The sequence below is a fragment of the Octopus bimaculoides genome, chromosome 27 (assembly GCF_046866305.1).
Source record: "Octopus bimaculoides isolate indiv1 chromosome 27, ASM4686630v1, whole genome shotgun sequence".
Classification (NCBI taxonomy): Eukaryota; Metazoa; Mollusca; class Cephalopoda; order Octopoda; family Octopodidae; genus Octopus; species Octopus bimaculoides.
Window position 1 is genome coordinate 24,470,789 of NC_142954.1, and position 27,606 is coordinate 24,498,394.

General features: G+C 32.7%; 1 long non-coding RNA gene across 2 annotated transcripts in view; it reads right to left on the reverse strand.

The window, feature by feature from the left end:
• LOC149130908 (uncharacterized) overlaps nt 1-26,999 on the reverse strand; it is a 282,187-nt gene extending 255,188 nt beyond the window's left edge. Inside the window, exon 1 of one of the 2 annotated variants that reach the window (XR_016238674.1) lies at nt 26,985-26,999. This is a non-coding gene — a long non-coding RNA (uncharacterized LOC149130908). Of the gene's footprint in view, nt 1-26,425; nt 26,441-26,984 lie in introns of those variants that run through there. The other variant, XR_016238673.1, reaches the window with a different exon arrangement.
• Nucleotides 27,000-27,606: the final 607 nt, after the last annotated feature.

Genomic DNA, 27,606 nt, shown 5'->3' on the forward strand with positions numbered 1-27,606 from the left:
TTAAAACCAGTTGTCTAGCATATTAAAAAAATCCGAAGATTAAAATGATATTACATACAAAAATAAGAGGAATGACCAGCAAAAGTGGACTCCTTTTTGCTAGAAATAGATGCCGAATCATCTAACCACGAAAAATACGTGTCGCTAAGTTTTTACTGAGAACATATTTTTCGAGGTTAGATGATTCGGCATCTATTTTTAGCATATAGGAGTCCACTTTTGCTGGTCATTCCTCCTATTTTTGTGTGTGTATATAAAGGCTTTGGACGCCCCAACATTATAGTAGAAGACACTTGCTCAATTAGTCATGCAGTGGCACTAAACAGACATCTATGTGTTTCGGAAGCCTGCGCCTATATTTGGGAAATGTGGAGAGATAGAAAGAATGGGGTAAAACTGTCCGATGAAACCTACCTGTAGTACGAAAATCCTGTCTATTGTCACATGCATTTAGTTTTACTGTGAATTTTACACATGTCTTCAGTATACTCAACTATGTGCTCAATAATTCAGTAAAAGAATTAAAAGTATACGTAGTTCAAAAACCGAAAGCTGATCGTACAAAACGATGGTTGATCTGTCATTAACAAGACGATCATAATGATACAAAACTTGAATTCAATAAAAATTCAATAAAACTAGACTGCAATTGGAAGTGAGTCTAGTACGTGATTCTAAGGTGGATGCTATCTCATACCATCTACTTGATGTGAAGTATTGTTGCTTCAATATAGAAAGAGCGACGGCAAGAAAACTAATTAAAGACGTGTAAAAAGGGGAAAAAAAAATATTCGAATATATTTTCTTATCTTTAACAAACGTTTTTTTTTTTTTAACCAAAAGTGAACTGAAGAATTGGAAACAAAACAGACATTACATGATCTGTGTATGCACGCATCTGCATATATATATATATATATATATATATATATATATATATATATATACATACACACATACATTTATATGTGTGTATATATATATATATATATATATATATATATATACACACACATACATTTATATGTGTGTATATATATATATATATATATATATATATATATATACACACACACATACATTTATATGTGTGTGTATATATATATATATATATATATACACACACATACATTTATATGTGTGTATATATATATATATATATATATATATACACACACATACATTTATATGTGTGTATATATATATATATATATATATATATATATATACACACATACATTTATATGTGTGTATATATATATATATATATATATATATATATATGTGTGTGTGTGTGTGTGTGTGTGTGTTTGTCTGTGTGAGTGTGTTGTTCACGCAATTTAATGAAGCTTCCATCAAAGTAACTGTATTTGGGCAACTGTCAAGATACATTGAATACAGGACTCTCTCTTTCTCTCAATGACACACACACACACACACACACACACACACACACACACACACACACTCATGACCATTCTCATGCGTATAACATTTACTACGTTTTATGAATCCGATTGAGTTCACGTGGTAAGCTCTAAAGCATCGGCTATTATTTACAAATAGAAAGAGATTTCCTCTGCGAATATTCCTCTAAGATCAGAGGCTTTGGATTTTGGAACGAGAAGCACATATCTTACAGTCTATAAAACTAAACCAACAGGAGGCGTGCATTGTAAGCAAGCCATGCCGTAACATGTGTGCAGCTTCATTATATATATATATATATATATATATATATATATATATATATATATATATTAAATACGCTTATGATCCTATGTATGTATATTGGGTGTCTATCTGTCTGTCTGTCGTTCGTGTGTGCCTCTGAATATAAACGTACTTGCTTGATTGATAGTGTGTATGCCTCTACATGTTTGCATAAACTTTTATATTATCACTCAAATCTTAACCAGATCTGTTGAGACATTTTTCATAGACTTCGCAAAGAACATTGTTTGCGATGCATTTGAAACATTCTTACAGACATTGTCTCACGGACACACGCATGCGTATATACACGGAATGGGTGTTTGTATGCCTGCATATGAGTATGTAAATGTTTTTCTTCCTATACATCTTGTATATACGAACCTAAGTATCGGTGTATGTATATGAATTTGTATCCTGCTATAGAAGAGAAAAAAAGTGAAGAAAATGAATATTCTTGAAGAATGATAATGATTACTTCATAGTGAGTTTTAAACAGAAATGGACACTACCAATAGTTTCACGTATTAACAACAATTTTTTAAAAAATGGAAGTTGGGTGGATCACTGCACCCCACGTGTTACAGAAATGTCGATGGTATGTATGCGTTATTTCTTACATGGAATTCTATAAGCGCTAACACATCAAATTCTGTTAAATTTCTAAACTGAATTTCCGGAACTTAACACTATCAATTTGGCATTTCGATCTTTCGTTATATTAGGTTAATTGACATGCTGTCATATTTTCGCATTTGTATGAGAATCGAGAGTGTTAAACTTTCAACTTGCAATGTTCCTGCTTCAAAATAAAATCAACAAATATTTATTATGCGACTTCCCTCCCCATCTCTTTCCTTCTATCTCTCTGTCTCACTTCCCATCTCTTTCCCTGCTTCAGCACATACCTACATGAACTCACGCACACACACATGCACACACACATGCACACACACATGCACACACACACATACATGCATCAATAAGTTTGTGCATGTGCATGTGCTTGTGTGTTAATGTTTGTTTTTGCGTTCAGTTATGATAAAAACAATTTTACGTAAACCTGATGCGTTACTCTATGTTTCTGTATTGTAGAAAGTTGTCTTTCTTAAATAACAATTTTGTCGATAGTGATTTCTGCGTTTTGGCCTGTTCAGCCATTGTCCGGCTACAAATTTCTAATAGATATTTCATCGAGTGGAAACATATTGCTTAACTGGCCGTAACTACAAACCTACTATCAACATTTTTGTTTAAGAATTATGCATACGTACATATATACATTGTGTGAGTGTATGTATGTATGTATGCGTATGGAAGTAACTTACTTTTAGATGTTATATTAGAAATGAATTTAAGCTTAAATAGTATCCTTCTATCCTTTTTCTATCCTTTTCACTTACATTCCCTAAATTTATTTCCTTAGCATTTCCAGCCTGTATAACCCTCATCTTCAATATATTAAGCGTTGATGTTGTTTGTTTCGTAGTGGATGACATAGTTTTGCTACTTATCCCCTCGGAATTTAACATTTAGCATTTTTCGTGATCCGGCACGGAATTTGCTTGTTATATCTCTACGACGTCAATCCCGCATTTTTAGTGTTTGCAAAGAAATTATGTATTTTGTACGTTTATATTCGGCATTGTGATAGAATTTTGATTTCATAGTTTCTATATAACTAACTGTCATTTTTATGGTAAATTCATTGTGAATGGATAGATTGACTTTTATCATTTTCTCTCTTCCGCGTCGTTGTATTTTCCGTGCGTAGTGTATGGCAATTACTTGTAGTAAATATGCAGCGAAACTGTGAAAAGTCGCTGCGTGCGTTTGGTCAATAGAAACGTAATAATAGTGTTTGTGCAGTAAGAAACTTTCTTCTCAATCACACGGTTCCGGGTTCAGACTCTCCCTGCGCGGCATCTCGATGAAGCGTCTGAATCCATAAGAATAGTGAACGGAAACTGAAAGAGGTACGTCGTGTGTATATATATATATATATATATATATATATATATATATATATATATATATACACACACATATATATATATATATATATATATATACACATATATAGGTATACGCACATACGGGTGTGGTATGTGTTTATCAATGTATGAGAGTCTTCAGTTATGTGTGTAGTCGTGTGTATATGTATGTACTTGTGAATGTTGTATATATAACTGTTTCTCGAGTGTGTATATATATATATACATATTATATACACATATACATACACATAAAAATTGAGTTTTTTACCTGTAATTTTGGATTTTGTCCCTAATATTATTATATATATTTATATATATATATATATATATATATATATATATATATATACACAATCTAAGGTTGAATAGATACGCCTTAGATGCATACATGCAAATTTAAACACACCTGCACTTATGTACAAGCACACACAATCACATAAACACGTATGCACACACATACGTATAATCTTACACGTATACATGTGTGTATACGTGTTTATGTGATGGTGTGTGCTTCTACATAAATAGTGGTATGTTTATATTTGCATGTATGTATCTAAGACATTGTATGTATTTACCCTTAGACGGTGGTGAAAGGAAATTATATACATACAAACTTCGACGGAGTAACAGTTATATATATAACTTGAACACACATACATTACAGTACATAAGCACACATTTGGATGTACATACACCTATATACACACGCAGACACGTCTACACTTACATACGAAATGCTCCCATACATACATACATACATACATACATACGTATATGTATGCATACATACATCAATCCATATATATCATGAACTAACTGTTACTCTCCCAGGTGCACCGCCAAGATTTGTCAGTGAAAAGGTCGCGGTTCCAAAACGATGAACATATTTGGATACAAATGAAAATTGAATGTTGAAGTGACACAAACGTTTTTTTTTGTGTTCTTGAATGGCTCACAATAATATTCTACGTTGGCATTCTCTCTCTCTCTCTGTATGTATATATATATAAATATATATATATATATATATATATAAACTGATGCATGCAAATATATACATATATGTATGTACATACATGTATACATATATATATTTCATTCTCGCCCTCTCTCTCTCTGTATATATATAAGTTCAATTAAAAGTTAAAAGCCTCATTGAAGGATAATAAAATCCAACGAATATACTGGTTTATTAGCTATTACAAGAAGGTGTTGAATATTACAATTAATATTCAACTGCAAGGTAATTGGATAAACCGGGGTTTAAATATATTTTAAGAAAATATTTATAATTAAATACATAGTTATTTATTAATTACAAAAGATTGAACATCATCTCTGACAGGTGTTTCGATTCAATACGTTAGAAATTAATTAATATAAGGAGAGAAGTGACGAGAGTGTGGTGAAGAGGAAAATAAATGAAGTGAAAGTTATAAAATAAGGAGGGAGGGTCACAATGTCAGAATTTACTAATAATTACTTTTATTGGTCCTTTTCCATGCCTTTAGTTGAGATCTTTGATGTACTCCCTCCTTAGTTTATAGTTTTCACCTAAATTATTTTCCTCTTCACCCCCCCCCCCCCTCGCCATTTCCCTCTACACTAGGTTGTTGTATTTCCATCACCGAGGCGTACTCCATAGAACGCGGTTATCTGAAAATTTTGACCAATGGATTTTTGTTTATGCTTTAATTTTTCATTTGATCTACTCAATATAAATTTGAGGGGTCTCATATATTAGAAATACGTACGTTTATTAATTACATTATTTATTTATTTACTTACTCATTACCGTAGTGGTGTGGAGGTGTAATGGCCCAGTGGTTAAGGCAACGGACTCGCGGTGATAGGATAGCGGATTCGATTCCCAGACCAGGCGCTGTGAGTGTTTATGGAGCGAAAACATCTAAAGATCCACGAGGCTCAGGCAGGGGGTGGTGGCGAACCCTGCTGTACTCTTCCACCACAACTTTCTCTCACTCTTTCTTCCTCTTTCTGTTATACCTGTATTTCAAAGGGTCAGCCTTGTCACACTGTGTCACGCTGAATCTCCCCGAGAACTACGTTAAGGGTACACGTGTCTGTGGAGTGCTCAGCCACTTGCACGTTAATTTCACGAGCAGGCTGTTCCGTTGATCGGATCAACTGGAACTCTCGACGTCGGAATTAAACTATTTAAAAAATAATAATACATGTAATGTCTACTAAATGTGTTGAGTCCCTTTTCTCTTTCGTTTATCAACCCACTCGTAAGTATTTACGTGTGCCTGTAATAATACACCCATACATCATAACCTCACATACAAATATAAAAAGTAACACATATATCTGAGAATGCATTTCTTGGTCTACACGAAAGCACGTGTAGAAATAACTCCTGTTTGAATAAGTATGAACCCAAGGTAAAAAATTATAATCATAGCTAAAATTATCTGTATTAAAACTAACGCAAATTGGGGGGAGGTTCAAAAGAATGTATATGGCTACTGACATATACCTCGGAGGATGTATGCATATTTATACATAAACCGCCATGTATAGATACACATCTATTAGGATGTCACTCCGTACACCGACACACACATGCATATATATACGTGTGTGCGTATATATGTATGTGTTTATGTATATATACATATGTGTATGCATGCATGTATATATATATATATATATATATATATATATATATAATGCATGTATAATTGGCGAGAGGGGAAAAGAGATATACCTATGTAAGAACATTTGTGTATATTTGTGTGTGTTTGTGTGTATAACATGTATATGTATTTATTGTATGTTGAACTATGTATGTGCATTCATATGGGCGTCTGTATATTCAACAGATTATGATGATGGTTACGACGACGATGACGATTATGATGGCGATATTATCAAGAGTGTTATACACAGTTTTTGTTTTTTTTTTTGCTTTTATTCGTCAAAACATGGGATAAAATAAACAAGAAATTTCAAACAAAAGATTCCTCGCTTTGGCTATAAATGACTAAATAAAGTAATATAATATATACAAATAATACAATGCAATATAATATAATATAATATAATATAATATAATATCATATCATATCATATAAAGACCGCAAGAAATATTAAGACACCTTTGTATTATGCTATTGTTCTCATGTGTTTCTCATGTTATACGTCTTCACACAAATACATGCTTTTATAAATATACCTATGTGTGCGTATATATATGTACATAATCTCTCCCATCCTATGTATATTTCTCAATCTGTATACAAACACACACACAGACTTACACACACACACACACACATATATATATATATGCATATATGTATATATATATATATATGAATATATATGTATAGGTGTTGATTTTTGTGTGTCTTTGTGTGTGCTTGTGTTTATAATAAAGTAGCTTTAGTCGTTCTTTATTGGAATGTTTATACAGCCTTTGGTGCTATACAATTTAATATTCAAATTACTTCGTATTAATAACTACCGTCTTTTCATCCTACACATGCACGCAAATATTATCAGAAATACTATCAGGCATATATATATATATATATATATATATATATATATATATATATATATATATACATACTACATACATGTGTATTTTGATACATATATATACACATACAAATATGTAAATATAATTGTATATAAATAGTTAAGCATATATGTCTGTGTATGTATGCATGGATATATATACGTATATATATATATATATATATATATATATATATATATATATATATATATATATATATATATATGACACACACACACACACGTACGTGAGTTTGAGTGTGTCTTTTGCATGTGGTGATATTGGCCGCTTGTAAGTGTATGTATATATACGTTTATGTATATGTGTATGCATATGAGAAATTATGGAATATAAACTGTGTGGCTATAATATACGCAATATTCTACATATATACTTAAATAAAATGCTGAGGATTATATTGTATATAAACTTATTTGTGCATTTATACACATTTTACATTTTTTTTTGTATGTTATATGGCCTTTTTCTAAAGATCTAGCTCACATCGTTATTATATTACCCATGGTGATTTCAGAATAATCAATTGCATTTTTTAATAGCATTTTTCTATGCAGTTTACATATTAATGCTTTCCTGATGTGCGTCCATTGTCATTTTAACTATGCACTCTTTCCGTATTCTGAGATAGTGTTCATAGTTTTATATAAACCACAAAATATGAAGAAGATTTTGGAAAATGAGATCCATCACAGAAAGTTATAGACTTAAATGACTTTAGACTCTTTTATAATGTTTCCCTTTGGTAAAGCAGAAGGGAAATTCTAAATTGCCAAGGAACGAAATTAATTTTCGAAAATGAACGTTAAATTTAAATTTTTATATCAGCCATCGTGTGTTTGTTTTTCTTGTGTTTTATTTGCGTGCGCGCGCATGCATGTTTGGTGTGTATTTTTGGTGTGTATTTGTGTATATATAAGGAATGAAGAACAAACAATATACAACGGATAAAAGTATATTCTCTCCTCTCTCTCTTCCTCTCTTTGTCCGTCTCTGTATGTCTCTCTCTCTCATTATATGTATATAGATATATATGTATATATATATATATATGCACACACACACGCACACATATATATATATATGCAAAAAGCACACACACATACGCATGTATATATATTCAATTTATGTATATTTATACACACACACATACAATATATACATACATTGTGTATATATATGTATATATATATGTGTGTGTGTGTGTGTGTGTGTGTGTGTGTGTGTGTGTGTGTGTGTGTGTGTGTGTGTGTGTGTGTGTGTGTGTGTGTGTGTGTGTGTCTGCGTATTTATATACGTATATGTATCTGTTATCTCTTCCTTTTTTCAGTCATTGGACTGCGGCCCTGCGGCCATGCTCAGGTACTGCTTTGATGTATTTTATTTCAACGAATCAGTACCAGTGTTTAAGATAATAATCATTTTATCGCTCTTTAGCTGAACCACTACGTTACGGGAACGTAAACACACCAACACCGCTTTCCAAGCATTGCAATATGACAAAGACATACACAAACATACACATAAACGAGATTCTTGTTTCCGTTTCCATTTACATAATCCACTCAGAAGACATTGGTTGGCAGAAACCATAGAACAAGACATTTGACAGATATGAATCTGGAACCATGTGTTCGAGCCACGCCTGCGACCATACTATACACCCACCTATATATATATATCTATATATATATACATATATCTATATATATATACATATATCTATATATATATACATATATCTATATATATATACATATATCTATAAAGACTGTTAAAGACTGTCATACCGGCCATGACGAAGGGAAATAGCCCTGAAACTCGAGTCGCCTTTATATATATATATTTATATTTATATATTTATATATTTGATCCTTTATATTGAACACTCAATATTTCATCTACATTCAATACTTTATTTCATGGTGCCATCCATTTTTATTTTATTTTATATTATATATTGTATATTATATTATATATTGTATATTCCATATTCTATACCCCACATTAGTTCTGCAGGAATATAAATAAAACATAAAAAACAGACAGTGTTGGAACTCTTTTAAGCAAAATAATATATTCCTCTATACACAATCATACAAAAAAATCCACCTTTTTTTGTATTTATTTTTACTCGCATATATATATATATATATATATATATACATATATCTATATATATCTATATATATCTATATATATATATATATATACACATATATCTATATACATATATCTATATATATCTATATATATATATATATATATATAGGCACACCCACAACCCCATATATATATATATATATACCTGCATATATGGTCACAGAACGTCACCAACAGTGCAAATAACATGAAATACGTAAACAACGATGAAACGTGGAAAACAGGAGAAATAAACAAAGAAAAAGGACCCTTCATCAGTTGTTGGCTGTCTATCTACCCCTCATTTCGAGAATACATAATAATAGAGTTGCACTCGATAATGCTTTGGAGTATATGAATTGCTTAGCATAGGTCAACTTTGCGTTTCATCAAAATGTGTGCGATAAAATTAAATATTGGTATTCAGGACCGAAGTCTACGTAATCAAAATCTCTGTCAAAATCCATCAAAATTTCTATCCTTGTGCGAAATAGTGTCATCATCGTAGTCGTCGTCGTCGTGCTCCCCCCACTTCCACCTCCTGCTCATCATCATCGTCGTCGTCATCATCGTCGTCGTCGCTTTTTGCCATTACTGCTGTTCTCGTTCTTGTTTTTATCGTTTCCGCCATTTTGTTGTAGTTGTGTTTGTTTTCGTTGTCGTTTGTGTTTTATTATCGGTGCGGTTGCTTGCGTTGTTGCTGTCGTTGTTATTATTGTCCTTATTTTCATTATTTACTCCTGTTGATCGTCGAAATTCATACCACGGACAGCAAATTCATGAAACGTAAGCTGGGAGCGGAAATGGTTTGTGAAACACGATAGCAGACATTTGTAAAAGCTTGGCTTGCAAATAGCAAAATAATATCGAAGCAAACAGAAATATTTGAACAGGCTGACTGGGAAAATATTAACATATTCCAAGCATTGTCTCTTCAATAAGTTTTCCAGATTATACTGCAATATGATACAGCCATTACCTTGTTTTCGGTCAAGTGTGAGGCAAATATTCATTTACATTTATCATTGGAAATCACGCCTCTTTCCGTGACAATGTCTCCTTTGGAATGTATGCGAAATTTTATACGCATCCGACATATACGCCATTAAAAAGTTAAGAACGGTTAGTTTGTATTATTTATGTTTCAATACGGGTTCTGGTGGTTTGTTTTCGTTTTTTGCAATTCTCATTATTTTGTGAGTACATTTTGTAAGAAAGAGAACAGGACTGATTCTACAAGTTTATTTTCACTGCAAGAAAATAGACAGAGGAAACAAAATCTGATTAAAAACAAAAGAAAGAAAAAATCTTTGAACTTGAGCAAACAAGCATTGACAGTAGAAATAGGTGAATCCGACGCCGTATAAGTTGCTGAATTACGAGGTAGAGAATCCGGGAAAAAACCCCAGAAAATTAAACGTAACCTATCGATAATGAAACGACAGGAATGTAAGAACACACGAACAGATTTATATTTTATAATAAAGTAAGAACAACGTGAAGATCCAAACAAATATATCTTTCTATTTATATATCTATCTATCAATCTGAGTATCTGTCTATATATCTGATTGTCTGTTTATCTAGATATATTACATATAAGAGTATATGTGTGTATATATATATATATATATATAAAATCCCTCTAAGCGTGAGGCATTACTGTATAGTAATGCCCTTATATAAATTGTATTATATATATATATATATATATATATTTAAATGAAATATTCAAACACTGAGATTTGAAGTTAGATGTCACTACTGTTCATATAATCTGTGGATAAATTCATAATTTGATGATACCACCAGTAGTAGCATTGGTGGAACGCAGTTAAGATAGCTTTATCGAGCTATGAAATATCGTAATGATGCTTAATGAGCATCTACCTGCTAGAAATAAGAGCCAAGTCTTAAATAATCCACCGTAGCGCACCAATATAACAGAGAAAAACAGTATGCGAGGAAAACAGACCGAATTAAAACATTTAACAACACAAATAAAAATATTATGCAATTACGGATATCCACAAACCAGGTCTCTGCTTTTGCTTATTCAACCTTGAGCTTGATAATGAGGGTAGAAATTGATATTAATCAATTAAAACCAGTGGCCTAGCATATTTAAAAACATCCGAAGATTAAAATTATATTACATACAAAATTAAGAGGGATGACCACCAAAAGTGGACTCCTATATGCTAGAAATAGATGCCAAATCACCTAACCACGAAGAATATTTTCTCAAGGAAAAAATTCTTGTAACTCTTCGTGGTTAGGTGATTTGGCATCTATTTCTAGCATATAGGAGTCCACTTTTGGTGGTCATTACTCTTAATTTTGTATATATATATATATATATATATATATAGTGTTTAGGGTAACCGGCTCACGATCATAATGTTCGATTCACAGCGGTGCGTCGTGTTTTAAAGCAAGGCTCTTTATTTCACGTTGCTTCAGTTGACTCAGAGGGCAAAATGAGTTGTATCTGTATTTCAAACTATCAGCCTTCTCACAGTTTGTGCCAGGCTGAATTACCCTGGGAACTAGGAGAAATGGTACGCTGGTTTAAGGACCACTCAGTCTTTTGTATGTTAATATCATGTGTCGGCTCTTCCGTTCATCGGTTCAACAGGAACCCTCGTCGTTATAAGCGACAAAGTGGCACTTACGTGTATATCTATATAAATGTGTGTGTGCGTATGTGTGTGTAGGTGCAATTTTATGCATATGTACATATATAATGTTATTATTATCATTGTTATTTTTTGATGAAAACACTCAAGTTATTTTGTTGCATATGATGGAATGAGTCAGCTGTCAGCAGACTAACGTGACACTTGTTTACTGGTAATGCTTCAGGAACCCTGCGAAGAATTGTGTAGTTTCGAGCGATGCTTTTTTTGTAGGCATTCTACGCTTACAGCTGTACCAATCTTTTTTAGCCACTTCTACTCTCCTCATTGACAAACAACTTTCGCATTTCCCAGTTTCGGTAGTTGTATGTCAGGCACACACACACACACACACACTATATATATATCTGCGCATACGCGTCCGTGTGTTTGGAGAGAAAAAGTGTATCCCCATACAGGAAAAGTATAGGAAAATTTTGTAATAGATTTATTCAAATATCAAACCTCTTTCAACAATTTTTTGCTTAACAACAGTAAAAAGGATTAGATAAGTATTTAGGAGAGTTTAAATTTTCAAGGTAAACTTTGGAAAAAAAACATGTTTAAGCAACGAAATATTCAAATGTTTGCAAAAATTTAAATGAGATTTGCACAGATTGACATAAGTTTATATGCTCGTTGAAGATCATAAACAAATGTATATCATTGAAAGTGGAACCATATTGAGTTCTATGAAAACAAGGTTGGGAGGAATAAAGAAGAAAAAGAGGGAGAGGAAGAAGATGTTTTTTTCGTACAAATTGAGTCGTAATATATGACAGAATTCTTCCAAAATTGGTGTTGCAGTCCATGGGGTCTTGCACGATTATCCCTTGTTAAGGCTTCCAAATCTTATAATGTTTCTATAGTATATATATATATATATATATATATATATATATATATATATATATATATGTATATATATATATATAGAGAGAGAGAGAGATAGATAGACAGATAGAAGATACATAGACAGATAGGTATATATATATATATATATATATATATATATATACACATACATATATACATACATACATACATGTATGTATATATATATGCATATATGGGTCTTATGACGTCCTGTACCCATATACTGCTCCCTTATACTTTAAACCACTAGATAAAATCAGAGACAGTTAGAACTCTACCTAGAATTAATTACTAGCCTGCTAGTCTTGGGTATGTCAAGATGGATATTTAGGTATTCTTCTTCTCACTTAGATTTTAAATGCTGCCACAATAGTAATATATCCATTCTGCTGTAATTTTCTATATCCTTGTGCAGCTGAAAATCGGTCTGCATTTTGTATTTAAAGTAATGCTTGCATTACTTAAAATAAATTAGTAATATGAAAGGTGCGTACTGCAATAAACTTCAAAGTCCGTGTTGCTTTTTTTGATTATATATATATATATATATATATATATATATTATGATTGACCGTTGACTGAACACTATTCAATTTTTTTTCTCCGTGTTTTTCTGTTGAAGAGCGTAGCTCGAAACGTCAAAGACTTTCCGTATTCCCGAGCGTCATACTAATATATACTTTTGTTATTTACACCACCTGTCCTTGTCTGTGGTTATTATTTGTATATTCTCCCACACATATATATATATATATATATATATATATATATAGATATATATAGATAGATAGATAGATAGATAGATAGATATGCATAAAAATACACATTCACACACATATACACACCCACATTCAAATATGTACTCTATGTTTGTTTCTAAACTGATGTTCATCTGCGATTGATGAATTTAGTATTTAGAGCTATATATTTTCATCATTCCATTATATATTTGACTATATACATTTGTGTGTGTGTGTGTGTGTGTGTGTGTGTGTGTGTGTGTGTGGAGAGGTACGCGTACATAACTTGAGAGATATACGCATATATAAAAGTTATGAAAAGATACGTATATATGTAAATACATACTGACACACATCCAAACACAAATATGTACTTGTATATGTATATATATATATATATATATACATGCATGTTGGTGTTTATATGTGTGTGATGTGTATTTTTAAGGATATATGTATATCAATCTATCTATATTTATATATACCTACCTATCTTTGTCACTCTCACTCTCTCTCTTTATATATATATATATATACACATATAGTCACACATATAAACAGAGTATAAAAATTATCTAAGCATTGCTATTGATAGCAAAATTAAAGCCAAACATCAGGAAAGAATATCGATATAATGTTTAGCATGTTTGTACCACGCGTTATGATAGAAGCCACGTAAGTACAGGTGAGCTCGAGGTTGTAAGATAAAGAATATCTTAGATAGATTATGGAAACAAATCTGTCTTAATGCCGAAATAAAAGAAAGCGAAAGCCAAAAATCCTATCAGATAACGATTATTTACTTATGCTGAAATTATGATAAAGAGGGGAAATAAATTTAATCAAAAACGCATGCGATCGTGTGTACGTCTCTATATTTACAAAAACGTAAGTATACTATAATATCGGTAATGGTTTTTTTTAAGCATTAAGCACATGATACAGAAACTTGAACATATGTAGTAGTAGTAGTAGTAGTAGTAGTAGTAGTAGTAGTAATAGTAGGAGGAGGAGGAGTAGTATTAGTAGTGGCAATAATGATAGTAGTTGTGATAATCTGTAAGAAAAATACTCAAATTATAAAATATACACACGCCCACAGACACACACACATATTCATGTATATATATATATATATATATATATATATAACATATTAAATACATATGGTTAATAAAATATATTATCATTATTATTATGCACTATATATTTGTGTGGGCGTAAAATGTCTATATATATATATTATAGGAACATACATATTACCCATACACACACACACACACACACATGTATATATAAAACGAAATATATATGAATAATATCTTTCCATCATGCCCATGTTTTAATAGGAAAAACAACAACCATAATAATAATAATAATAATAATTATAATAATAATAATGATGCTATTAATAATAATAAAAACTACTTTATGTTTTGCAGCAGTGATTTGTGTTAGAAACTTTATCGAACATGTTTTATGTTTCCGATTAGCAATTTATGCATGCAAGTCTAAATATCTGTCCGTATCGAACGGTGCCGTGCAATCCCTTGTAGAATGTGCAGCCGATATCGTAGATGCCAGATTGGAAATGTTGTACATGACATCAATGATACGTAACAGAGAAAAGAACATGAAAATAAGTGAAAATTACTGTCTTTGCTAATAAACAGTATTCAACATTTTCGTACTAACACACCATTAATGGTGCGTATGTGCGTTTGTGTGCAGTAAGAATAGTTGTTGTTGTTGTTGGTTTGGTTTCTGTAGTTGTTACTTTGGATTTAGCTGTTGCTTTTGTTGTTGCTGTTGTTTAACCGCGAGTGTGCTTTCATAGGAAGACTTATAATCATTCTTATCTCACCTGTGACCAAGAATTCTTTTATTACAGTCACTGAAGTAAGTCACTCTCCAAAAGGATATTCGCCAGATTTATACAAGTTATGCTTATCTTTTATGTGTTTCAGCCGCTGGAATGCAACCATACTGGAGCACCGCCTGGATTAGGATTATCGAACAAATCCTCTACAATAATATTTTCTAGCTTTCGTGCATATTATATTTTTATTTTGCTAAGCCGCTAGATTACAGGGAGATAAACACAACCAGGCTGTGGTGCTTGACAAACACAATCATATGGTCATACACACATACACACATATGCATATATCCATCCATCTACCTATCTATCTAAATCTATAGATGTGTGTACATATATATATATATATATATATATGTGTGTATATATATATATATATGTATATATATCGGTGTGTGTGGGTGTGTGTAAATATGTGCGTGTGCGTATGTGTAATAATTAAGGTGGCTGGACACAATTTCGAACCAAAAAGTGAGCAAGGATGCACGGAGCTCCAGCATTGCTAGAAATAACAGTCACATACTCTTCAACCGTAGAAAACACAAGTTCTATTTGAATAGAACGTACAATTTCTCTGGTTAAAGTGTCTATGACTTATTTCTTGCAGTGCGGATTCTTTCTGCAGCTTTGGTCAATTTTAGTGATGGTTACATACATACATACATACATATATACATACATATATATATATATATATATATATAATGGCTGATAGTTAGCAAGGTGAGACACACATAACAAGGAAGGAAACAAAGGACCACTGATGAGGTCACAGAAGTGTGACGAAAGAACTCTGGCCGAAATAAGATTAAGATTAATGTAATATAAAGCTGAAGCAAATTAACACCAAATATACAGTGCGTGTGTTTTTATTGGCTAAACTGGCAATATGACCGTCCCCAAGTACAACAACACACACATATATATATATATATATATATATATATATATATATATATATATATAAAGGAGACAGATAAAGTAAGTTCCAGGCTTTCTAACAAAATAAGTACTGGGGTCGTTTCATTCAATTAAAAGTTTCTGCATGGCAGTTCTCCAGTATAGCCGCAATATAATCACCGAATCAAGTAAAAGATATACATTCATATATATATTTACGTATACATATGTTGTTTATGCGGAGGGGCGTAGGCTCAAACCGTTCAAGACTTTTTCAATTCCCGAGCGTTATACTAACACATCTTATTTCTTTATTCCCCACTAGGGGCTAAACAAACAAGGACCGACAAAGGGATTAAGTCGATTACATCGACCCCCAGTGCGTAACTGGAACTGAATTTATCGACCCCGAAAGGATGAAAGGCAAAGTCGACCTCGGCGGAATTTGAACTCAGAACGTAGCGGCAGACGAAATACCGTTAAGTATTTTACCCGGCGTGCTAACTAGTCTGCCAGCTCACCACGTTTTATACTAATACATCTGTTAGCTTTCTACACCACCTGTCTTCGTCTGCTGTTTTTTTGTGAAGTCTCCCTATATATGTATGTATGTATGTATGCATGCATGCGTGCGTGCGTGCGTGTGTATACAAGTGCGCGTTCGTGGATGATAGTGAAGTGGGCGCATGTGTGTGCGTTGAACAAATTCAGCTTCATTTAAACTTCGATTCTGGGTGTCTATTATTAGATTGTGAAAATAAATTACAACTCTATTACATTATAAACCTGCAAGATCAGAAATATTAAAAATTTAACGTCTTTGGCGAGTGCACATTGCTCTCCTAATACGCCAAGAATATCCTCCATTGAAACCTATATACTCTATCTGAATTATCTCATTCCATTATAACTTATTCCTCTCTTAACTACATTCAAAATAACATTTCAAAATCAATAGTGCATACTAATGAGATTATAATATTCTGGAGTAATAACTTTATCTATTCAGTCTGTAGCTGTGTTATGATTATTATGTTGAATAATCAATGCGAGTAACAAGTTGAGAAGAAAGACTTATCTCTAATAATGTTTATTAATAACAGAAGCATTTTCCTATATATATATACAATGTACAATTTGTTGTATTTTCGTATGTTATGGAGGTGAATTACGAAACAATGAAATTACTGAAAGTTGAGAAATTACTTTATAATTTATGTAGGTCAAAGCTTTCGATCACAACCAGAATTTCTATAGGTTGGAAAATCAAGGTTTTGTAAGCTCGATAAATGTTATAGACTATTCTGTTAGACTGTCGGAGTGAATATTTAACATTTCTTTTTGTCTATTGTATATCAAAAACTGAAGATATATCAGCTGGAATTACAATGTCGTATATCGTAAAGAATAACTGGTGAACATTACGGAATCTAGAATTCTTCTAGATTTGTTAATGTTGTCCACAGATAATTCCTTTTTGTAATTTTCTCTGATTAATATAAACAAATATAAACACAGGCAAATTTCCACCAGCAGATTTCATATTTAAAATTAAACATTCCTGGTTATAATTCGGGGAATATAACCTGCTTCAATAACCATTTTTTAGTTATTTTGTTTCAAGATAAATTGACGATATGAAGGAGCTAGAACATGTGTATGTGTTTATATTTGTAATGATATTATTTGCAATGAGTGCAATGATATATGGCAAAAAGCAGGCGATGTGAATTGAAGCTGATGAGTCATTTTCATGATATGGCATGTAACAGGTCTCTAAAAGTTCATGTGCTTCACTGTCATTTGGATTTGTTTGCGGAAAATCTTGGTGATGTGAGTGATGAACATGGTGAAAGATTCCATCAGGATATTTCAGTGATGGAGCGACGATTCAAAGGAAAATGGAACCTTGGTATGTTGGCAGACTACTGCTGGGGTTTAAAAAAGATCACACTCCGCACTAGTGGCTTAGAAGGACAAAAGTTGTTTAAGTTGACAGGTGTGTTTTTAATTCATAACCAATATATGTTTTGTTATACCAACTAAATATTTATTTTGTTTTTTGTAACTTTCAGTATTTGCAATGTTGTGTTCAATACGCAATATTATGCAGTATATTATAAAACATATTGTTCATGGTACAGGAAGACAGTGCTTAATCTGGAGAAATAAAGGTAAAAATCAGAATCAGGACAATTTTTTGACCCAGAAACAAGTCTTTCTTAACTTGTCCTTTTTTTTTGTATCTGAAATTTGTTGCAGTGTTATCAACGTATAAGTAGAAATTTTTTTTGTGGTATATCTGGTGAAATAATTTTGTCTATAATTTTGTCTGTAATCGGGTGAAAGTCCGTGAACTACGAAAAAATAACTAATATGCATCAGATACGCCACTTTTCGAAAGAAATCCATGGGTCGAGTTTGCTGCATATTCGATGAGTGAAGAGGAAAGAAAATGATGGAGGTAGGGGTTGGACAATCTGACAGGTTATACTGAATTGACTTGCAAAGTTCATAGAAACTACTTCCATCGTGACCATACAATGACGTGTATAATAGAAGTGGATTTGTAAATTAAACTACTGGCTTGAGACGAATTTCAGGTAGGTGTGATAATTTAAGAATAACAATGAGGAAAAACCCATTCTCCGCGTTTCGCTCTGAAAATGAAGTAAACCTGCTCGTTGGAGAGATGATGAAGTGCAGATTTCTGTTTGTTCACTGTTGTTATGTTCATCGAAGTGAAGATAGAATGGTAGTTTACATTTGTAACGTTAGCACAGAGAAAATGATTTCAATTCGTTTTAATAGTATTTCTGTTTATGTCAATCAAATATTTGATGTTTCAATAGGAAAAACATACTTTTTAGGAGACATGTAAGGGTTATTTAAATTGTTATAAATAGGGAAAGGAGAATGACAATTTGTTATCTTGAATGTGGTGTATATTTTAAATTGAACCCGTTCATATGATAAATGTGCACGGGCATAGCGGATTAGCTTAGTTTGTGCAGTGGAACGAAAGTTGGGGTAAAACGATGGTTAGGTCTTGTTTTCATGACGATCACTACGTGTGTCAATCTTTACAATAGTAAAATTATTGTCTCTGGAATTAGAGACTGTAAACCTGGTGAGAAAAACAGTTCATAATCAACACTGCAGCTGCAAAACGGAGAAGTGTATAGAAAGTTGAATTTCTAAACATTGTTGGGGCTTTAGAGGTGACATGACGCCCTACTGGTTTATTATTTGAAGCTTTAGGTTCGAATACCGTATTGCTCTTTGTCATTATATGCTATATTTGGCACAAATTAATATTGATTTCGTGCCTCTTAACGTGAGTCACTGGTCAGGTTTTTGTCCACATCCGACTTTCATATTTTTCCGGTATCAATAATCCTTTTATGTGGCACAATTTCACCGAATAGAATAAAGAAAGCGATTGGAATCTGCGACTAAATTTAAAAGAAAAAAAGCAACGTGCGATTTCAACGAGAAATATATTAGGTACGAGAATAAAAGAGGAATATGTTAAGAATTGAAAGAACCGCTAGAAATAACAGTTAGAACCTTTAAATATTTCATCTTGAGAGTGTAACTACAGCAGGTAGGACTTCATAATCTTCATCGCTCTTTATTGGGCCTTACCAATTCTATTCATTTAAGCACGGTTTGTCAAGTAGTTTTCAGTTCGTTTTCTATTTTATGTTTCATATCGGACATCAACAATTTAATGATGCTGGTGTCGGGTATCCTTAGGCTGTCTTGCATGTTGCGCCCTTATTCTATGCGCCCTGTATGCTGCCAGCTAGTTCTCATTCATTTGTTATATAATCTATTGCTTAGGTTTACCCTTTCGCTGTCGTCGTTCAGGTAGAGGCTAAATAGTTCGCTTACATGTTACCCAGTATTCTAGTTCTGTGCCTCTGTTTTAGTTTAGTCTGAGGTCTTTATTTTGTGGTTTAGATCGGAGGTCACTAGTTTTGCGGTTATATTATGATTAAAATATCTAATATATAGAAATAACAAGTTCAGAAGATTAAATTATCTTCAACAATGTTTATTAATAACATTAAACATTTTATTATATATACTATAAAATTCGCTGTATTTTCGTATGTTATGTGTATGAAACAAGAAATAATGAAATTGCTACAAGATTAGAGTTGAGATATCTCTTATTAACAGACGATAGCCTTCGGCCACAACAAGAATAATTTCTATTCAGAGCTCAACTCTGGCGTTTGTACAAGCTCGCTAAAATGTTGTAGAACATTACATAATAGATTTAGGAGCGAAAATCAAAGTTTACTTGCTTATCTATCGTCACCTATCTAGAACCGACGTGGAAGACGTTTGCCTGGACAATGGCAGTACGGTTTTGATAGATTTCGGGGATATAGGCTAAAGTAAGTTAGATTTAAACGATCGGGTAATTATCTTAAGTTAACTTTACGAAATATCCTACGCTCATTAGATATCACTTTCTGACTCTCGAAATTTAACGTTCCCGGTTCGCAGACTAAGCTGTCTGCGGATATTAACCATGTTTAGATATGATAAAGTGGCGAACTGGCAGAATAGTTACCACGTCACCAAAAAGTGGTTCAACATATTCCTGACGAATTTTTTCTTTCTGAGTTCAAATGACACCGGGGTCTCGACTTATATTATTCGCCCCGAAGTGTTGAAAAGCTAAGTACCTGTTGAGAACTGGCATCAATTTGATCGACTTAACCAGTCCCTGGAAATTGCTGGCCTTCTGCACAAATTTTATATCAATATTTCGATTTGATAAAGATGCCAGCTGGCATAATCATTACCCACTGGAAAAAAGGCATAACGGCATTTCTTGTGGGTCTACGTTCTGAGATCAAATGCTTCCGTGGTCCACTTTGCTGTTCATTCTTTCTGGATCGATAAGATCCAGTTTAGCATTGAGATCTATGGAAACCACTTGCACCTTATTCCACAGTCGGTGGCTTTCTACCAAAATGGAAACCAGCATTTAGATATGCACATACATATTTCAACTGATCCGACGTTTCATATCTATCATTTTTCAAATCTTAATGACCTATAAGGAATTCTTTATATAATGTAATCATAGGTACCCTAAACAGAAAAAAAGACGATACAAATATGCTATTGCTGTTACTCTCTCTCTCTCTCTCTCTCTCTTATATATATATATATATATATATATATATATATATATATATATATATATATACTGCAGTCACGATTCGTTTGGATTCAAACAGCATCAACAGCAAAATTCAATACGAATGTATAATGGGTTACGACTTATGTTTTCAGGTAGCAACTGTTATTTCATACTTGCTTACTCTTGAAAGTATGAAAAATAGCAAGAGTTTCCTTCAAACCTTGCTTTCTTACGATATTTATTGAAACCACAAAGGATTTCTGTCAATACCCAGTTATGGTGCATCCCACCACTACTCTTGCTCATGATCAGCGATGCACATATTGTCAGCCACAAAGGGACATGATCAAGTGGTCACAAAAGCAAAATTTGGAGAGAATAGTAAACATTCCTTTTGATTTCTAGATAGAAGAAAACAGGAAATACTGACCAAAGACAGAAATAAATATACAATAAAAAGTTTTGTAACACAGTGTTATTTACATTATTTACGTTATTTATATTTGACGGATATTTGTCCTCATCTTGTTTGTTGTTGGAACAAAGTTTCCGCTCATATACCTTCCAGCCTTCATCAGGTGTCTTGGGGGAAATTTCGATCCTGGGTTCTCATTCTTAAGGTATTTTTCAATTTTATTATTATCATCATCATCATCATTCAGGTAACTGCCTGGGATCGAACTCTGAATCTTGGGGCAAATAGCATGCGCTCATAACCACTACGCCATATGCCCGTGGGCACCTGAAGGCTGGAGGGTATATCAGCCGAAACGATGTGTTAGTAACAAAGAAGATGAGGACAAAATATCCGTCAAATGTAAATACTGTAAATAATATAAATAATTCCTCATCTCTTGAATATAGAACTCTACAGTGTTATCATTGTAAAATATTGATGGATGTATCAATAAGGTTGATAAGGAGAAATCGTCGAAGTGTTGAAACACTGTATCAGTAAAGTCCTTTATCTTATAAACACCAGAATATTTACAGGAATATTCGACAGACGATGAAATAAAGAGAATTTCCGGTATACGGAAATTTGAGTGGCGAATGTAGTGTAGATTTTGTCGATCGGATCCCGGAAACAAATGGAAAATTAAATTTGGGTGGGATTTGAACACATAAAATAAAGAGTTATACGAAATCTCATATTGTAGTTTGCCCCTCGTCCCAACGACGTCCGACCATACAATGTAAAACTCGTTAACTTGGGGTCGAATGTTTTCACTGGATATGTGACCCCGGGCTATAGAAATATAAATATCGTATGTTAAATATCATATAAAGAAGCTGCGCCTAACATTTTTCTGTAGTTAGTAGACTAACTACGCAGAATATGAACATATAATTAATTGTTTAGACACAGCGCGTTTTAGTGTTAGATCAAATATTATAGTCTATTAAGATCAAAGCGAAGAAGCAAGATTAAAGTAAGACGTCTTGAAGAAAAACCCATCAGATGAAATTTGATCAAAGAATTAGTTCAATGAAAGTCATATGGTTTGAGAGAGAGGGGGGGGATAGAGAGAAAAGGACAACTTAAAACTAAGTAGGCCATTCTCATCGAGACATTAAATCATTAAATAAATATTTGACTTGAAGCCAAATAATTACTTGCCAAATATTCATTCTAGTCGTAGTTTGATTACTTATTGCTGAGCGTGGCAATTTATTGCAGAAATGTATGAATCATTATCAGTTTCGGTCAAGAAGCAATGACTTAGAGGTTGATGGTGATGGTAGTAGTACTGGTGGTGATGTAGTTGGTATTGGTCAGGGGGTTTGGTGGTGTGGGAGTAGATCTCATTATGTCTTTGTTGGTTTTGTTAATGTTATTTATTGATTTATTGCTAATTCTTCTTGCCGTTGCTGTTGTATTTTATCCCTTAATTTGTCCCTTATCGGAGAAAGCGACCTGTGTTGAAGAACGTTCCAAACGAGAATGCCACGTTTTTTTCATTCTTGTCAAACCTTTAATTCAAACATATTTACGAAGAATGCGCCTATCTTCAGTGGTCCAGGCGATGTGAGGAATATTTGCCTACTATGTCTAGCACTTAATCAGCCACGTGATTTAAGCACTAAATTAAGATCCTCCCGGGTTGGCCATTCTTATGTGACTCTTATTCAACAGCAACATGTGGCGTGGTTGTATTTTAGTTTTGCTGCTCCTGCCTTCGATAATGATGATGGTGACGCTAATGAGGATGCGATGATGATGACGATACTGCTGGTGGTGGTGGTGGTGGTGATGATGATGATGATGATGATGAGGAGGAGGAGGAAGAGGGGAATTATAATTATCCTGCTTCGTTGGAAGTTAGCTTTGATCAACATCGTTCTAGATATAATTGAGTTTTGAAGATATAGGTCAGCATTATTATGTCTGTGTGTATATCTGTCTATGTGTATGGTTGTGTATACAAACACACACACACATGCATGCATATATACACAAACACACACACACACACGCAAATCAGCAACATTCATTTATTTCTTGAAAATGGGGCCATAACCCCGAAATATTGACTACAAGGTAAGTCTACATTAATTAACATATTTGTTTTCTTGTGATTTACCTTGCATTTACTTCGCATTGTTCTGGCCTTACCCATGATCCTTTATACAATATATATATATATATATAGGCGCACGCGTGGCTATGTGTGCTTCCCAATCATATTGTTCCGGGTTGAATCCCATTGTGGGGCACATATGGGCAGGTAGGTGTTTTCTGCTAAACCCGCAGGCCGACCAAATCCTTGTGAGTAGATTTGATTAACGGAAACTGAAAGAAGCCCGTTGTATTTGTATATGTTTGTGCATCTCCCCTTACCACCGCTCTACCATCAGTGATGGTCCCTTTACCTCCACGTAAAAGATATCGATAGAATAAAAAAGGAGTCTTGAGCTCAATTTGTTCGATTAAAGAGTCCCTCAATGTCGGCGCCCCAGCGTGGCCGCGGTAAGAAATAATACACGGTACGAAAATTTTCGACTCGTGTCAAATATGACGAGTCATTCTAAATTGTTGTTGGATTATCTGCATCAATGGAGTCCAAACTGCACTTATGTACATAATCCAACACACATACACACACGCAATGTATATATATATATATATATATATATATATATATATATATATATATATATATAATACAAATATATGCATATATACATGCATATATGTACATACCGATATATATATATATATGTATATATATATATATATATATATATATAATACAAATATATGCATATATACATGCATATATGTACATACCGATATATATATATATATATATGTATATATATATATATATATATATATATAATACAAATATATGCATATATACATGCATATATGTACATACCGATATATATATATATATATATATATATATAATACAAATATATGCATATATACATGCATATATGTACATACCGATATATATATATATATATATATATATATATATATATATATATATATATATATATAATACAAATATATGCATATATACATGCATATATGTACATACCGATATATATATATATATATATATATATATATATATATATATATATATATAATACAAATATATGCATATATACATGCATATATGTACATACCGATATACATATACATATATATATATATATATATATATATATATATATATATATATAATACAAATATATGCATATATACATGCATATATGTACATACCGATATATATATATATATATATATATATATATGTACAGGACATCAAAAAAAAAAACCATAAACACAATGAGAAACGAAAACATAGAAAACGAAATTTTTTCCAACAACGAAACAACCAAACGACACAAACGAGACATGCAATATGCCCCTTCGTCAGTTGTCCCTGTTTCATCTACTTCGCGTTTGAAAGGTAAGGACAATAGGCAACTTCGTTGAAACAGTCCTTCCTGCAAAGCAAATTAAATAAAATTTGGGATTTTTGCGGAGGGTAAAAGCGTTAACAAGAACGGAACCGTGAGAACAAGACAGTAAAAACAAACGGTGAGAGCTGGGAAAAAATCTGTTTATTTCTTCATTATTATTAGTGCTTTCTTTCGTTTCTCGAATTGTAAAATCAAATTTTTTGAATGTACGAACAGCTTGTTCGTCTATATAAAACAAATGTGTTTTTGTCATTTCGCACGTTCGGATGACCTCTATGAGTATTGTTTGTTAATACTTTAGTTGTCATCCGAACGTGCGATATAACAGTGGCGACGAGGATTTCGTAGCTCACACAGCCACTGTGTAGTATTGCGATATAACAGTTTTTGAGTTGGGGGTATTTAGAAAAAGCGAACATCGTTTTTGTTTTGGGGGGTGAGGTACTATTGACAATGAAGATAGATACATGGAAATTTAGGTAGGTAGATAGGCTGATAGATAAATAGTCAGACAGTTAGACAGATAGATAAGAGAGGGAGAGATCCCCATTCATATTCATTATTTATTTATTTACTTAGTCGAAGAAATAAACATATTTTTCCAAAAGCTACTATAAATCGGCACAAACTTTCCGGACAACCCAATACATTAATCTCTATTTTTGTAAGCAGTTGTATGTATGTAGTATGTCCGTATTTTTGTATGCAGTGTAAATTAACGAAATATAAGCAAATGAACGAAATAGCACATGTATGGAACTGCTAATTTAACGGTAAATACCACAATAATTATTACAGAGAGACAAAGAATTTTATATTTTACCTTGCAACTGCTGCGATAATTATTAACTCGTAATAGAACAGTAAACGTGTATTGTTTCAATGGAAATGAAAATAAAATTTCGTATTGACACTGGCCACTTCACGCATGTCTGTTGTCGACTGAGTATATAACACAAGCCACACACAGCAAAGAGAAAGAGACAAAAATAAAATAACACGTGTTAAATTTTTTTTCTAAAAACGTTCAATGATGTTAACTGGAGTGTGGGGTTTGAGTAGTCGTCATTCCACCTTTTCGTTTGTCTGTCCTAGTGCTGTCTCCTGTGTTCCGACCCCGTGTGGTTAATATAAAAAAAATCAACACGTGAGTAGTGCCACATGCTAGATATAGACGTCAAATGGCTCTAAGAACTACAATATTTACCCCATTATCACAGGTTTAAAGCGAAAGAAGTGAACAAAGAAGATTAAAAAAAAGAAACGTTTTAACCATAAACCAATTTCTAATTTAGAGATGTAAATCTCTTTACCGTCATCAGTATAATATAACACATTGTAGTTCTATATTTAAGAGATGAGGAATTATGTTCATTACTTACATTCAACGGATATTTGTCCTGATCTTGTTTGTTGTTAACAACGTTTCGGCTGATATAACCACCAGCCTTCTTCAGGTGTCTTGGTGAAATTTCGAAACTCTCTCTCTCTCTCATATATATATATATATATATATATATATATATAGTGTACATTTAAACACATAAGAGGTATCCCTCATAGGATTCCTTGCACGCTAAAAAGAACAGCTAAGTTCCAAACCACTGTTAGGGATGAAAAATAAAAACATTTACCATCTAGCTCCTGAACCAATTGTTTCTTACTCCTTCAGTGAGAAGGCGACATCAGCTGTCACACAGTAAATCAGCTGGTACATTAGAAACACTATATAAAAGAAAAAATAAATAAATAACCTATAAACTGGGACCTAATCAACAAAAAGTGTCGAAATAATCTGCCTACCGTTTGAAGGCACCAAACGAAAAGACTGTATAGGCCTGGCAGTATCCTTTCTGGCGGTTAAATTTATCTTCAATTTCTTCGAAGTTAATAAATATATTTTCCTTCCCTTACTGAGGTCTTATGTACTCTCTGTCTCTCCGTCTATATCTCTCTCATTCTTTCACTTTGCCCTCCTCTGTCTCTCTTTCTCTCTCTCTCTCT